This window comes from Accipiter gentilis, chromosome 4 (genome assembly GCF_929443795.1).
Source record: "Accipiter gentilis chromosome 4, bAccGen1.1, whole genome shotgun sequence".
NCBI lineage: Eukaryota > Metazoa > Chordata > Aves > Accipitriformes > Accipitridae > Astur > Astur gentilis.
The window spans coordinates 23,312,229-23,329,851 of NC_064883.1; positions in this window are offsets into that span (position 1 = coordinate 23,312,229).

Below are 17,623 nucleotides of genomic sequence, written 5' to 3' on the forward strand. Positions count from 1 at the left end.
CTCAGGTAGTTAACATTTCGGTCAAAAGCATGGGAGACATGGAAGTGAAGGCCCAGCTCGGGAAGAGGACAAGCAGATGAAACACATGATCCAGGAAACCTGATAACCCAGAGACAAAACTAGAAATATTTTGGATGTTTCACTTTCCTAGAGAAAACACCAATTTTATTTAGAAAGGGAAGGAGAAAGTGTTTCCCTTGAATATCATTTTGTCAAAACACTTTTCAGTCAGCCCATCATAGGTGTGAGACCTCAATTTGCTATTATGCTCTCTTATTACAGACAATGGTGGAAAACCAGCTTCTCTTCTGCAAGAATATCCAAGCATCCAAGACACTGTTTCATTTCAAAACAGAGTAATTGCTGGTTTTCACAAAAGGGAATAACATAGTTCAGGAACATACAGCATCTTCTCTTTCTGCCAGGTCTTCAGTCTCCTGGAGTTGCTCCTAGTCAGGGCCCACACCTAGGAGGGACAAGACAAATTCCCAGTAAAAGCCCAGACTCCCAGGCTGGCTGAATGAGTGGTGGGAAGCCCCACCTGCTCCCCCTCTCAGAATGGAAAACCACGTGTCTGGGAGTGCCCAGAAGTCCTGACGACAGGTGGGCTGCTGTGGGGCTGTGGGCTTGGGACCACTTGGCTATGGCGCAGCTGAAGAGCACCTGGCAGCTCTGAGCTTCTCAGCCTGGTGTCTGGAATGGGCTCAGTACCTGCCTTCCTCAGAGGCCACCCAGCAAGCAGGGGAAGTGGCAGGAAGAAACCCACTGGCGAGGCAAGACAGGACTCGACAGATGCTGCCAGACCAGCACCTTCATCTTCACCTACAGCGGACCAGTGTGTACAGGATGAGCGGTCAGGCTAGAACTGGCATTTCTGAGCTGAGAAATTTTGACAGAGCGTTTATGGTTTGCTTTCCCCACTTACATTATTAGGAGAGGGATGTGAAATGCTTACCATGGAGCCTTGTCAAAGCATCATTAAATGATTTCACGTTTTCAAGGAAAATACTTCCCGTATGGATGCACTCCTTTTTATCACATAATAATCATTCACCAGCGCTGGGGCTATATCTATATGGCAGAATGCAGTACTGTGCGGAAGCTGTTACTGAAACCAGTATAGTCCCATTAGGGGGGCAGTCCACATGTTTAATTGTCAGAGCTTACTTATGTACACATGGGCAAGACTGAATGCTTCATGCACGCTGTGTATAGAGAGCTCCTGTGTGACTCTGGCTGAGAACAACTTCTAAGATATTAGCTGAGGGAAGAGAGTGAGTGAGGCTGAACAAACTAACCATAGGGCATCACAGGTTGGCCAAGGACACTTTTTTTTTTCTCAACGAAGTGAAAGGAATTTCAATGGCTCCCCAAGGCAAGAGTGGAAAATAGCCCTCTGGAACTTACACCACATCTTCTCAGGCTGGAGGAAGCAGGAACTGGGAAAAATACTGGTTTTGTCATCTTCTTCATCACTTTCAGCTTGTCATCCTGCAGCTGTGAAGATCTCATTTCTCTGACCTTTTGCCCAAGGAGTTCTAATCAACTGACGTAGCTGCTGTGGCTTAAGCAGGTATGACTGTGCCTTTAATAATGCAGGGTAAGTTTGTATTGGCATGGGGAAGAGGAGAGACCTGGAAACTGTAAAGGACTGCTGTTTCTAATTCCTTATCCCAAAGGATTTTAAAGATAATGAGGTTCAGTGAATTAGGCTAAATTATCACTGTGAAGTTTGCAATAAAGCTATGGAAAATCATGACATTTGAGAATGGTTCCAAGAATAAAACTGCAGCAATTTATAGTGTGCATAACAGCAGTGTACTACAGAGTCCTTCACAGGGATACCTGTGTGAGAAGATGCTGATAGTAAATGTGCCAGCATCTTCCAGGAAGACATTCTTGTTAATAATAGGTGCTGTTGCTAGCAAATTTCATACCATTTTTCCCCATCAAAGACAAAACAGAAAACATGTAAACTCCAGCAGTGACTTCTATTAGCAGAATACTCAGGTTAGCTAACTCCCACACCTGAAATTGTTATGGAAGGCTTACATTTCTGATAATGTTTGTGACTTAATGGATTCAGTTCCTGGAACTGAAATAAAGGTGAAGCAAATTTGTTTATCTTAATCAGTAGTACATGATAAAAATAAAGGTCAGCAAAACATGAAGGCTGAAACTGCACATACTGAAATCAGCAAAAGCCTTCACCCATCTCACTTCTGCAGGCCCTCCCACAAACATTTGCATCTGTCAAAATATTACATTTCTTGCAGAAAATATTACTTACAAAATAAGCAAGCACAAATAAATCTGGAAGCATATAATTAAAGTTGTGGCCTGTTTCTTTACTGATGTAATTTTAATTTCTCATTCTTATTCCTAACTACCAAGTAACCACGCAGTTTTAATCTCTTTTACTTTGCTCTTTTTACTCCAAAATGGAAATAGTTCTGTAGCTGTATGCAGCTGGTATACATGTTGTCAGATGTGTATTAACTTTCTTCAGATAGATATACATCAAAATACCCGAGAGCTCTATATTTTTTCACATAATGAAAAATAATGTGGGCAGGAAAAAAGTGATATAGAGAGAATCCATGTTGAATTCCCAACAGGGTGTTGTAACTTTCATACAAGTCTATATAATTCACTGGAAATTTGTATTCTTCTGTGCTGGAAAGCAGCCAGAACTTGTACGCTTTGTTGAATAACGTGCTCTGATTCTATACTTATAATCTATGATGAACTGATTTCTGGTGAAAAAAATGGGGGTTTGCCATTGGTGTGCCAAAAATATAAACCCCATGTTCATGGGTGGGGAAGAGAATGGAGGAGGACTCAGAGAAGAAACCTGAGACTTTGGGGAACAGAAATGGAGGCAGGGAGGAAGCTGGTGGCAGGGAAGGAGAGGCTGGATGGTGAGTGGTGGCAGGAGGAGGGGGCAAAGGGAAGTGCTAGGGCAGGGCTGGCTCAGCAGGGGCCAGGGCAGAGCTTGGAGCCAGGACGCGGAGACGAAGGGTCAGGGCAACAGGGGCGACACTTGGCGGGGAGATATGCAGTGGGCTGTGCCCACCTGCATGGCATGCGAATGTGCCATTAGAGACCTCAGCATAACACATTTGGCATCCTGAGATTTCTTTCCCTCTGAGGGCTAGCTGTTCTCAGCTTCACACTGATTCAGCTGGGCAGGAATAGTATTTGGTTGTCTATGGCATACCAACACTGGTATTATTTCACTGGTTATGACATAGCAAATCTTCTCCCTAAGTAAAAGGTCTTGCTAAGGGAAAACCTTTAATCCAGAGCAGCGCTGTTTTTTTAAAGGGATAAAAAGATGCTCTGCCTATGCAAGATATGTATTTTTATGTATTTCTCTCTGCCTGGCATTAGAAACAGTGAATTTACATGCAGGCACAAAGATTCATGGCCATTCTTTCCTGACGTTAATAGGGGACTGGAAGTCTTTGGTCTGTGGGGAAACTAGTTAGTGAAAGAAGGGCTCTGGTAAGAAGGCTTTGACAGCAAGCTGACATGAATCATTTCTGCTGCAATCTTCCCACAGGGTGCAAAGGACTTTTTTCCATCCAAAATACATATTCTCTAACAAAAGTCCTTAATGGGAAGATGGGAAATAAGGGGGCTGGAAAGCAAACTCAGTCACCTTTCTCTGCACGCAGTTTCAGTCCTGCTCATGTTTTTGTGGTTATTTCATTTGTGTTTGCTGTCCTGCAAAGAGAATATATACCTCCCCATCGACAACTAATGGAGATTCTCCATTTAGCCCAGTTGGGAAGATTCAGTGCTTCTGGAGCTAATGATTACAGGTTAGCTCTACTGTGTGTAGCTTAGCAGGTTATTTCTTCTTTGTCTACCGAGAGCCTGGATCATTACAGAAGCATGAATTGCTGTATAATGCTAACTAATAATTGATTTTTCTGTTCATTTGAGGGGAGAAAATAGACTCAAAGAGACTATAAAGCTTTCTGATTTTCCGTCTTCTGAAACAACCCCTCCCACCAAGCATTTAATCTGACATGAAATTTTTAACTGATTATGAAAAGAGAAGAAAAGAGCATTCAAAAATAGCCAAAGAGGAATAACAAGATTCAAAAGGTAGGGTGGCGGGTGACAAAGAAAAAGAAATCCTTAAAGTGCCTACTAATGGTAGTCAAGAAGACTTGAGCTGCAAAAATGGCAGCAAGGGTAGAAGGGTGTATATTTATTCAGTGACTAAGTGATAAAACCACAGCGTACAGAAGTAGAAGATCACAATTCACTGGCCTCTCAGAAAAGCTGAATCCACATCAGCTGCCTGCAGCGGCGTGGAGGAGGACTCTGCGCAGTGTGTATAGGGCAGATCACAGCATTGTGCTGGAAGCTGGGAACCTGGATTCAAAGTTAGTCTGCCTGGCTCAAAGCAAGGGTTTAAGAAAAACATTAATTAATTTTTCATACTTTTTAAGGGAACTGGTTAAATTAAGAAAAAAAAAAAAGTGGAAAGTCAGAGGTATAATGGGTCCTGTCTTAGACAGTGAGGGTTTGGGAATCTGTTGAGACCTCTCTAAGCCCAGAGCTCTGAGTGATTTAGAGACTTACGGTGGGGGCAGTTATTGGCTATCACTGAAAGATTGAACTGTTTCAGTGTCATGGAAAGATATTCTGACAAATTTTAATTCAGAAATGGGATAGAATATGAGTTAGTGAAGTCTTTGTCTTGAGGAAACAAAGTATCATGAGCAGTGCATGACTTCTTTTGTGTCTAAATTAGAAAATAACAAGCAAAGTTTGAAAAAAGTTGGAACAAATAGCATTGTGCATTATTTTGATTTAAACATTTCGTAACATTTGATGGTATATTGTAAAATGTTTCCATTTTGAGAAAATCTTATTTTCCAATTAAAAAAAAAATCTATCAAACATGGTTGCAGGATGTTTATTTAATAAGGCTTAAATGAAGAGAATAAGCTTTTATGCCTCTTTTGTTATGAGAGGAAAACAGAACATGAAAAAATGTGATCACCAGTATCTGTTTATCATATGTAACCAAGAAATAGTGTTTACACCAGAAAACTGTAGGAATAATTAGTCTTCATAATAACAATAAATATTGGCCAAAGCCATTCAAAAGGTTTTTAGTCAGTAAATCATTTCGCGCAACTTCACCTGAGAAGAACTGAATCAAGGGATAGTTCAGAACTAGCGGCTTATTGCTAATTTGTTTGACAGAGTGGATCTAGATTTGTTCTATAGTTTCTATTCTCGCATGACAAAACCTTGTTTCTGAGTTTTTAACTCCGTTTATGTAAAATGTTTTGGTTGTGTACTGCCTGTTTATCTCAATAAAGCAATGAAGGTTACTGATCAGGGTGGGTTATGAAGAGTCTCTGCCGACAGAGAGTCATTTTTCATATTGAACAGCCATTTGGGATAAAAAAATCAGAAAGAAAAAAACAACTTTAATAGCTTGCAATGTAACTAGAATTCCCTGTTCCTTTGCTAGTTTATAGTTGGTAAATAGCTTCCAGAAACTCATTCCCTTTGGTCTAATTCCACCGCTTCTCTAGCTAATAAAAATGTTTGCAGAAACAGCAGGGGTTGTAATACCTGTTCTTTTAGTTCTTCACTTGATGCAGTCTCTTATAGTTCCTAATATTTGTAATTATAGCAGAAGTGTTTGTGGTTTAATAGTTAAAGATTTTTTATTGTTGTTTTCATAGCATAATCATATTTTCCAAGGTTTACAACTTGGCTATCAACCTTTCCACATGTTGGAATCTTGGCCCAATAATTTTAAAATGGTGAATGAATAGGTTGCTTTTCATTTTATATGGCTGATTAGAACTATCCGATCATGTGCTATTAGTACAAACTCATTTACAGTTTTATTTTTGTCTGTAAAGCTTTGGGTATGGAATACACTTTACTCGAAGGACTGATTTTTTGGTTAGTCTGGAGAGGTGGAGAAGGCTCGAAGCTGTCCCATGTTGCACTCCCAACCGGAGGCCCTCCTCTGGCAGTTCAGATTTGGGTAGAACGTGATTTCCTCCAACCCATGTCAGTTACTCTTTACACAGAAAGCAGATGAAAAATCTACTTGAGTTTATGATCCCTAGGTTAAATATTTCCCCATGGTAGTAGGAATCCCTTCTGTTCACTTGGATACCTTCCTGCCAGTGAACACCAGACCTATGCCTAGATGTATCTTTTCTGATATAAAACTGGGTTTGCATATGTGCACTTTTTTTAAATCCCATGTCCACTCCCACCTTAAGAACCTTATAACAGTGGTCATTTCTCCTAAACAGACTTTTCTGTCTTGCCTGATCAATTTCTCAACATTGTTTCTCTCAATGTCTTTCACCTGTAAGACATTTTGCTCTTCCCAGTTAGAAAAGAAGATTTCAAGTCTGTGATTTTCCTTTCCTACATAGCACAAGTAATTGCTCATTTTCACAGAGGCTCAGCTGATATTTGCTGCTGTGGGATTTCCCTTCCCCCCCGACCCCTTGTTACTTTTCATGTTGTTGTGCAATTAAAATCCTACTTTTAGTCTCACAGCTAAACTTTTCAACCATTCTTTTATACCATTTTCGCAGCAGTGCTCTTGAATACCTGACTGACCCACCATTCTTTTTTCATATCTACTGTCATTTCTCCCTTTGTTAGCACATCAAAGGCAGAGTCCTTCTTAAATAACTCTTCTGACATATGGTAGGCTGCTATTTGAAGAGATTATAAAGGTTCTTAAAATGCCGTTTGATCTATAGGACTGTGCTTGACAATACTTATGTTCTTTAGGATTTATTAGCATTTTCATTTTGTATTTGATTGCCTTCATCGTTGGATACTCCAACTGACCATGTTACACTGCATTCTTAACAAATCAAAGAAAGCAAGCAAAATTAGGTTGCTGCCTGCCCACTGCAACAGGACAGGAGTTAAGAATGATATGAGACCTATCCTAGACTTAGGTCTGTAAGTAATGGCCTATTGGATTAGACCTTGATCCACCCTTAAGAGTGCTCTACTTCTGACAGCAACACTAGGAGATTTATTCTGGGGGTGGCATGAGAGTCTGGCCACTCTGTGGTCCATTCCCCTTGTACTCCACCAATATCCAATTTAAAGGGGGGAAAAAAAAAAAAAGAAGGTAAAATAAAAAAAAGCAGAACTTTTCACTTTTCAGACTGCTGTGAGTGTAAAACTTTATATCACTGGAGTTATAACCAGCAAACCCCACCATTATTCCTGTAGCTCTACTCCAGAGCATGTCTTTTATGTGAAACTACAAAGTTAAAATAAGGAAAGCACTGAAAGCAAAAGAAAATGCTTTTGAATACTTAGCATTTTTCTACATAATCTTCAATATTACTTAACATTTCAAAACTTCCCTTTGTGGCATTCCATCTAATCATGAGCATCATTGACCAGAAAATTATTATTTTCAGATTCAGTGACAGCATCACCAATGCCTGAACTTTGCCTTCTTTAATATGTAACAAAAACAATTGGAGGGGCTTTGTGAGTCTTGGTAAATATATTCTATTCTCTCCCAGCATACATTAGCTGCTTCAGAGAATTTATTATCTGTCTGTGTTTTCACTGACAGCACCTAGTGGCCTTAATTCTGGTCAGGCTCTGCTGCAGTAGGTGGTTTTGGCTTCACTCTGTACCTGTTGCTCTCAGTGAGATGTCTGCACTGGTTTTTCAGTGGTGCGAAATTTCTCTGCACACCTCTGTGTGGCACAGAAGCACCTTAAGGCATGGCCTTTCAGACAATCTCTGTACAAATAACCAGTGAGAAACCTGAGAAGCCATGGGCTGGAGAACTTGCTTCATAAAAGGTGGGTGATATAGAGAGGCAGGAGTAGGAAGTTTATTAGACACCAATCAGGTGGATGTGCTGTGGTTGAAAACCCTTATTTTAAGCATGTTCTGTATTGGGAGTTTGCATGGACAACTTGAACAAAACATTTGTCTTAGCCCTTCCAGAGTTTCAGGCCTCCTGCAGATTTCCTTGTCTTCTGGCAGGAGAGTGGAAGGTGTCTGATGTTGACTCAATTTGTGAATTTCAAATAGCTGGTGATTCAAAAGGCAGGCTATTCAAATCCTCATACCAAAACTTCTACCCCTTTCAATGATAATATCTGTAAACTGAAGTGAGATAGCATATTTATGCTGTCCCAGAAAAATGTTTGATACCTTCTGTTACCCAGTTGTCTTTGGAAGAAACATTATTTGGCTAACATTAGCCTTATCTTAGAAGAGCTTATTTTTCAAATATTTTATCTGATGAGTTTCAAAGGCTGCCTCATAAATTATCTGATGATTTTCCTTGATCATATCAGAGCTTGGTAGATTCTGTGTTTCATAAAGAAGTGATGTATGGAGAACCAAAGGCTCACTTAAAAAGTATAAATCCTTTCCCCAAGTTTCTAGCCAGAGGAAGAACAAATATCTCTGATCATCACCTATATGAAATGAAGAACTTGGCCTGTGGAGAAGAGAAAGACGAGACAATCACATCTCCGTTTTGAATCAAAAGACTTGCTTTTTTAAGCTTTACTCTTCTAAGGTTTTCATATTTCCCTAAAACCTCAAGTTTTCTGCAACAAATTAGTGGTTTTCTCACTAGTTCTAAACCCCAAATGAATACCTTTATATGACTAATTAATGTGGTCATGAAATCACTGCCTGTACATTCCTAGGTATCTACCTCTATGTAAATAAAACAAAATATTGTGGGAAGAGATTATAAACCAGATTAGTTGTTAAGTTAGAAACATTTGTTAACAACTTGTAAATCTGATTTTGGGTTCCATCGTTACATTTAACACATACTATTAATTAAATGGATGTTTCTCATGGGTAACTTTGACCCACATATTTTGACCTGCAATTTAGATAGCTGTGCCATTCATCCCACTGTTTGCAAGTGGAAATGAGATTTCCTTTTCTCTCCTGATCTCTGATCAGTGTATTATGCTGGGACTCATTAGACCTTTTACAGAGAAATGGGATTTTTTAATGGGAAGACTGAGATCTAAAAAAAGGAAAGCATTTCCATGAAATTATTTCTTTTGGCAAATCTAGTGGGAGCAATTGTACTTCACAACTTGTGAGCTAGGCGGGTTTTCAGTTCTGACTAGGCTGGTGCAACATGTGTGTGTCTGCCTCTGCAGTTACACAGCTATTAGGTCAACCTCTGAATCACTTTGTTTCTGAGGTCTAGGACAACCACTCCAAAGAACAGTCCTAGCTGGGGAAGCCCAGACATCTGATTTCCCCATCTGTTCAGCTTCCACAGCCTGAGACATGGTATGCAAAGTATCAGCCCCCAAAAGTTTAAGTCTGAGGTCAGGTTTTAAGCATTAAGATTCTGGATCTGTGGCATCTTCTCCATCTGAAGCACTTGTCTCAAACACAGCCAGGGGAACTTGTTCCTGAACCTGAGGAACCAAACGGGTCTTGAAGCCCTGGGGTCTTCACTTCTGGAGCATTTCATCATGTTCACACTGCCAGCATGTCATTTCCTATCACAAAAAAGCAGACTCAGATTAATAGGTTTTGTTAGCGCCATTCCTTATTGCTCACTAGTGAAAAACAAGGACTAAGATAAGCATCATGTTTTGCTTACCTCGATTTTAGGGAGTTTGAGCAAGGCCATGTTTCAGGTGAAGACACTTAAATGCAGGCACCTATGTGTGAGCTAGGCAGCCACACTCACCTTATGGTTTGTGGAGTGCTGGAGCAGGATTCAATTACCAAAACTTAAGTGCCTTGTTCTGGCTGAGATGTTCTTGGTATCCAAGACACCTGCAGAGCCCTGCCAGATACAATGCAGTACTTACAGCAGCTGTGAGTTCTTGGGGCACTAACTGGAGATCAGGAAGATTTCTCCTGAGCATCTGAAATGGCACCAGACACCTGAATTGTGTCTCTGGTGAGGACTGACTGCATGGCCTGGGGAGCAGCTCACCTCAAGGTGGACAACGATGGCTCAGCTTCGTTGCAGAGACCTGGTCATCCAGTGGCAGTGTTAACATTACACCTATGTTTCAGCATTTCGGCTGAGTGCCCAGCAGCTTGTCAGCTGAATCATGCTCAGCCTCACCTGTGGTGGAAGATTAGACACCTAACTCACAGAGAAACACCTGCTTTGAGAGTCCTAAATTTAGGTGGTGTAGCCTCAATAACAGTCCAGGATTTGAATCCTGTTCCACAGACTCACTCACTGCATTTCAGTGTTTCCTAATGGAAATTTTGTAGGCTTTTCTTCTGTGAGCTTCCTTCAGTTTTGTCTTTCTCCCCCTGAGTCATGACTGAAACATTTCAGCTGGAAGGCCTGATGACTATGTCCAAGCGAGCCATATGCTTGCTGACTTCATGTTACCCGTGTCCCTCTCTTGCTTTCCCAGCTGCTCCTGACCTCCCTGGGGCCTCTTCCAGCGGGCCCAGACAGTCTTCAGGAGACTCTGCTGAAAACAGAGGAATGAAGTCCTAGCCTTTGTGTTTGCTGCGCAAGTCCTTCCCCTACACTGGGATAACAGTGGGTGCACCAAAACATGCCTTTAAAAAGTATATGTACATGAGCACCTGTCTGAATCTTTGTTGCTCTCCTCCCTGGCTAGGCCACGTTTCATATTTCTTATGAAGAGCTGATGTTGGGCAGTAGTGGCAACTTCCTGCTGTAATTATAAAAGAATATAATGACAAGGAAATGAGAAACAAGGAAAGTATCTCAAGGGTCACATGGCAGTAATGTGCTCTGTGAATTAATTTTAAAGTGATGTGTAATGGGGAGGAGGGATAATTAAACTTGTGTCTCTATTTCTCTGCAACATAAACCCAGGGGCTAGTTTAGGTTAAAGCATGCCCCATTCACACTGTCATGCAACAGACGATTTTGCTCCATACTGGATTAGACCTCAGAAGAGAATGAGGCAAGGAAGTCGTCTAAAGTGGAGGCCAACCACGTTAGATCCACAATGAGCAACCACCTGCTCTTCATCTCAACCTTACACAATGGAGATCCATGGCCTCAAAGTTTTGGAGGCAGTTAGGTAAGAACAAAGACAGAATAGTAGAGCACAGAGCAAGTAATAAACATGTGCTTTCCTGGTTGTGTTAGTGTAATGTAATTGCCACCTAGTTAAACCACATTTTTAGTGTTGTATCTGTCTTTTTGCAATGTCTAGGATGTTGAGAAATGCCATTTAAATTTAATAAATTCATAATTTTATTGTACTCTGCAGCAAATCTGAACTGACTCTTCAAGGTTCCTCTTGAGTTCCCTAGAAATGATTATTTGGCTGGCTGTCTTCTAATCTCAATCCACGCTGAATTTTAAAACAATAAAAATCATTCAAGTTGGCAAGTCTTTTATAAGGAAAACATTTCTATAATTAGGGTTAACTCAAAATACATATTGCCTGTCCTTACTAATTCTCATGCTTATTTAGAAGCATGATTCAGCATCATGCTATAGGAGGCAACTACATGAATTTAAACAGCACTCCATCAATCTGTAGAAGAAAGTGGCATAAGCCAATACAGCTGTGAGTACAGGAGATAAAACTAACCATCTCTAGAGATTTATATTCTAGGGAAACAATTATGTACACTGAATAACCCTCTACTTCTGCAAGGCTTTTGGAGAAAACTTGCTGTTCGTTTGGAGGACAGGCTCTGTGAAGGCTATTGCCATTGAATTTAGCTTGTCACTGTATTGATTAAGGTGAGATTATTTTTGCTCTTGATGTTGGTCCAATTTTTATATTACAAAATCCTTCAGTAAAACATATAGTGTCTGTAGAAGAAAGTGATTTTTTTTTTTTCTTTATCATTTCCATCTGGTTTATAAAAGGTAATGGTCTGTATTTTTGTTATGCTTGAAAATAAAGTGAACACAATCAGAAATAAGCGCATGTTAAAATGTCTATCTTAGCTGAGAAGGGAGACTGGGAAGCTGACAACTGCTAACCTGAGGATAATAGGCTTGCCTAGTCTGCGATTTCCTTTGTGGGTTTAGTGTCTTACATAATGATTGCAAATAATATCAAATACTAATGAGCATTTGAGCAGATTTGGGGTCAATTTTCACCTTGCATATATTGATATAGCTCTACTGACCATAATAATACATTCATTCATATCAGTTGACTATCTGGCAGTTTCTCTTCCCTGTATTTGCTGTCACTGCCAACAACGTATTTTGAAGTGGGAGAAGGTGAGGGAGGAACTGAGACTAAAGCAGTAGGTAAAGAGGAAAAAATACTTAAAAGCATGATGGCAACATGTCCCCTCAACCTCAATCAAAGATCTGGCAGTTGCAGGAACCTGATTAGCAGTGCTATGAGGAAAATACAGCTGTCCGTTCCTGGTCTGCAGGTGTTGCCGTAGGTATTCTATTGTCAGACAGCCAGCGTTTTGAATCAAAGTAATTATTACTTGTAGAAAAAGAAGTGCCATCCATGTTGTTATAGTGGCAATTACCCATCTGTAACAAGCTGGGCACTTGGAGAATACCATTATATCACTGAGTTTCTGATTCTGTGGTCATTAGATTTTCCTTTTTTTGCTTCCACTTGATGTCAGGTGTCTTCCATGCTATCTGGTTAGCTCCAGCTTCAGATGCTGTGTGCTTTGAGTGCTTCAGCTCTTGAGACCACTAAATGAGACAGCTGGCCTTTGAGCAGACTGTTTTAGTGGAGAAGTGAGAGAACCTGCTCTGTTACCCTGGTGGCAGTGAGCATTGAAATGACAGGGCCCAATTGTCATAGCCCAGAGGACTATGCCATCAGTGCGGTAGGAAAGAGGAAGTTTTCACAGAAACCAAACTGATCTAAAACTGAATGAATGAGGGTTATTCATACATGAAATGTGTTCTACCTGGCATCTTCAGAAACAACAGCTTGGAAATGTAGAAGGCAACAGCATGTAGCAAATATGGCACTTATGTTCATTTCAAGGTAGAGGACTGCATATATAATTTATTTAGTCTCAAGCTTGCAGGCAGACAGCCTCTAGCCATTTAGTGCAGAAAGGCTCACTGGACATTTACTCTTTGTAATCCCACCCGCTCTCGCAGCTCTGAGTGTAATTAACTGGAGGTGTAAGCAGCCACTGTCCCTAGAAGATCATGCGTCTCTAATATTTGTCATAGCCATAAAAGAACCACATACTGAACCAGACTGCGTGCAAACAGGGTGCTTACTTTCTTACCAAAATGCAGTGCGATTGGGTTCTCAAGGAGCCCCCATACACAGTTTGGAGTCCAGAGCAGGTTGACAAAAGGGATTGTAGCAGGGGACTGCATGGGAACACGCCTGAGATCCCAGCCTCCCCGGGGATCGCCAAGACACAGAAATGGTCTCAGAAGCAAATGGCTTCAGCATGACAACATGTGCTGCTTTGATTTACCTGTGTTGTTTGGCTGCCTGCCTCCCAGGTGTGTGTCAAGGGTCAATGCCTCTTCTGATGTTCAGACCCTGAAACAATGGCAGTGTTCAGTGGCAGGTGGGGAACTATCCACTACAGGGACATATATTATTTTCTTTCTGCATTCTGGAATTTCTCTCACATTTTTTTCTAAGCCAAATCCTGGTGCCATTCTGTTTGCCAATGAATTTCCTGTGTTCGATAAGTTTATGCAACAATTACACGGATGTAGTACAGATTTTCGTTTGTGTGTTAGGGGTATGAAATAATTCTTTTTGTGTTGCTTCATTTCTTAAATTTGATTGCGGCAGGAGATAGCTGATCATATATTTAATAAATGTGAAACAATAATAATTCATTGACAAATGAACTGATTGGCAAAACAGGTTCAGCGTATGCATCCACTCTGTAATGAGTGATGATTAAAAAAAAAACCATTAGCTAAGGAAAGGAACTACGATTTGATCAATCAGGATTGGGCAGACAAGCTGACCTAGGGGTGAATGGAAGGGTAATAATTTGAGTAATTATGACACCACCTACCCACATCCCTCACATACTCTGTTAAATTAACTTTTGCCATCAGAGACAGGCTGCTGCCTGGTCTCTTCAAGTTCAAATGATCATATCTAAACTTACTAGGACTAGCAACATGGGCTGGCCCAGATGAGTTAGATGTCCTAGCCAACCTAAGGCACAGGGGTTCAACCAAACACCCTGGCTTCTACAGATTTATTTAAAAGTGTTTGTTATAAAGTAAGCCTTATTTCCCTCCTGCCACGCCTCTCCTGTTAGATGTAGTACATTTAGCATAAATGCAGTGAGCAATGAGATCTGGTCTTTTCTGAATCCAAGGTGGTGTCTCTGTCTTGTCGTATTCTGCAGCATGGAGATGCCCTGCTTGGTGGCTGCTTCAGGATCTCTGCAAGGTGCATCAGGGACTTGCCCAGGATGATTCCTTTAGGTTGCAAACAGAGCTCATATTCTCATTTCTTGTTTATTCTTGTATGTGAACCTGTGAATGATTTATGCATTTTTCATATTAGAAAAATGTTTGCTGTCAGAAGACAAATGTGAGTAGATGTATTAGCACTCTCCAGAAAGCTGCAGAACATCCTGGATGAGTCACCTCAGGAAGGCCAGATGGGACACTCTAACCCCGGCTTCCTAGGGGGAAACTTCAAGGACTGACATAAGGGATTTTGAATGGAAAACTTATGACCTCAGCTTATAATGTTTAACATTGTAATATAAAAAATGTTGTGGCTTTGGATGGGGAATTTAGATCTGAAAATAAAGAAATATTTACTGCCATGTATATAATGGAAATCTGGCTCTTTCAACTGGTGGCTCTGGACTGCTGAGTAGCAGTGGGCTTATTGTGCTGTACTGAAATACACCCCACCTCAAAACATACCTAAATCTGGAGCAGTGTTCAAATGGCAGTGGTTTGCTTACCTGCTGCTTTCTGCCCTGCTTACACTTCTCTTTTTACTAATTTAAAGATACATGACCTTGCTGTCAGGAAGAGCTAGAAAATAAAATTGGTGACTCCACCTGATGCACTCAACTCCCTGATGGACTTCCCTAGGACTTTCTTACTGACTTTTCAAAGTCTCCATGTTTGGTGGAATCACTGTAGGAGGTTCATAAATGATAGATTAATTAAATAGCTCCATCCCATGTCTGTATGGAGAATGAGAGAGAGAAAAATGACAGTGTGTATGTTGAGTGGTGAGCAGTAGCAAGTAGAACCTTTTTCATAAAACCAAGAAAATCCACAGACTTACTTACTTCCTAAGTCATTAGCTGTTCTGAGAAGACACTTCCAGCATTTTGAAGTCTAGCCTTGAGCACACAGGCAGCCAGCCTCTGGCAATTTAGTGCAGAAAGGCTCACTGGACATTTTCTTTTTGGGTACCCATCTACTCTTGCACCTGAATAAAATTAACTGGAGGTGTGAGTAGCCACTGTGCTTAGAAGACCACATGCCTCTTGTTCTTGTCACAGCGATAAAAAGTAATGAAGGACTCAATGAAAAGTAATGCAATGATCGTAAAAGTCAAGAGGCAGTCTACAGATCATGGAAGCGCACCTTTCTGTCTACCTTTATTTTACTCGCCTCTTAATGCTATAGCTGAAAGGTGACCATCAAAATACCATGAACTTTTTCAATGGTGAACAAAGAGTTAAAAATAGGAAGTTAATTAGTATTATGAAGATTTGCAAAGTCCATTCTCTTTTAATATATCCAAAGCTTGGCCTTATGTTACACTGATTTGTACTATTCAGATATGTTCATCCGTTCATGGATTGTCATTGCTTCTTTGTGGTGTAGTTATTCACACAGCTTTCACCATATCTGTGCTCCCAATTGAGAGCAAAGCTCTATCGGTGAGAAATACATACATAACACAATAAAGGATAGATATTTTTGATACTTGTAAGTTGCAGTTGATTTTATTGATCCCAGTCTTGATCTCCATCTTGGCTGTGTCCTTTGTCTCAAGAGCTTAATTCCGGCTTTATTTCTAGAAGTCTTGTTCCAAAGCGGGTTTTTTTCCCCCACTTGACTTAATTACTTAAAAAGTAATCTGGGGTTGTCCTTAAGGTCTTTGCCAGGTATCCTTGTAACCCCCACAGATTCTTCTGCAAAAAAAATTTGTCTTAAAAATACATCCTGCATCATAGTGGCTATGTCTAAATACCTACTTGTATTCCTTAGTATTGCAAAATTGTAAAAGTTTAGTAATTACAAATACTTGCTTCATTAGGAAGGAGACTGCACATCTCTGCAGCTGAATGGCAAATTAGTAATGATTCTTCTAATAATTCCTAGTAGTTGCATGTGACATAGACAATTTTATTGGTATAAAAATACGTTTTGTAGTTTTAACTCTATAATACTTACACATTGGCAAAAATGCTAGTAATTATATAGCTTATTTAATTGAGGCAAATAAACCATGTTACACCAAAAGAACAACAATGTGGGTGGTTTTTTTTAATACAAGGGTATCCATATGATAGAAAAAAACCCTTTTTCTTTCTTGACATGTAATATGATAGTTTTTATATTGCTCCAGATATGTTTGATCTTTTATAAGACAAGAAGTTGGAAAAAATAATAAATGCTAAGAAGAAGAATCATACCAAGAAAGCTTGATTTTCCTTTAGAAAATAATGTGAGCTAGCACTAGCTTAGGTAATCCTTGTTCTCTTATGTGGCAATAACGCACAGTTTTTGATGTGATTATTTGTGGATCAAACCCTCGTCTCAGGCCTGTTCTGTGATTTTTAAACAAGTTTTTATTTGTTACACTCTCAGCAGTCTCAGTCTATGTTTCAGGCTCTGAACAGCCACTACAGAAGTGTCCAGAAGCTTAATAGTTGCTCCACTTCTGATCCCTTTATATTTCTTGGACAGAAAACAACAGAACCACACACACCTTGATGCTTCACTCCACCAAGACCTCCAGATATGCCCCTGCTGTCATTTAAGATCAGACTTGTGTACTTTCTTATTCTGCCAAAATCATAATGTACTTCATAACCTTCACCAAGGTCATCCACGTTGTTCTTTGGGAGACACCTTCTGGGAATCAGTAAGCAGACTGCTACGGTTCTTCTAGGTTTCTCTCCAGTTATGGGTGGAAGGATCACAGAGTGGTCTAGAAGATGTGAACAGGGAATTATAGAATTGTCAGTAGAGGATTCCTGGGAAAAACCTACTTTTCTGGGCAAACTGCAAGCACTGAGGTATAAACTGAGAAATTAGCAGGTTTAAGTTCATATCCAGTGACTTGTTACAGCTTTCATGTTTGCATAGAGTCATTATCTAGGAGTGTCTACTATCCAGTTCTTTAGAGCAGTTTTAATGTCAATTCTTAAACTACCTGTCCAAAATGGAGAAATAACTGATTTGAAAATCAGGAGATAGAATTTCCATTTTCCTTCAGTATAACCAGAGGGATTGTAGGAACTGTGTTGCCCTGTCCACCCAAGTAGAAGAGCCACAGCTCTGGCCTGTGTATCATGGCAATATCCCACAAAGTCTTGCAACTTTGGCCAGACTCCTGTGGGTTCAGTCTGTGGCATCTTGTTCTGTAATAAGCTGTTTTCCAGGTGTGGTGGGTTGACCCTGGCTGGGTGCCAGGTGCCCACCAAAGCCACTTTATCA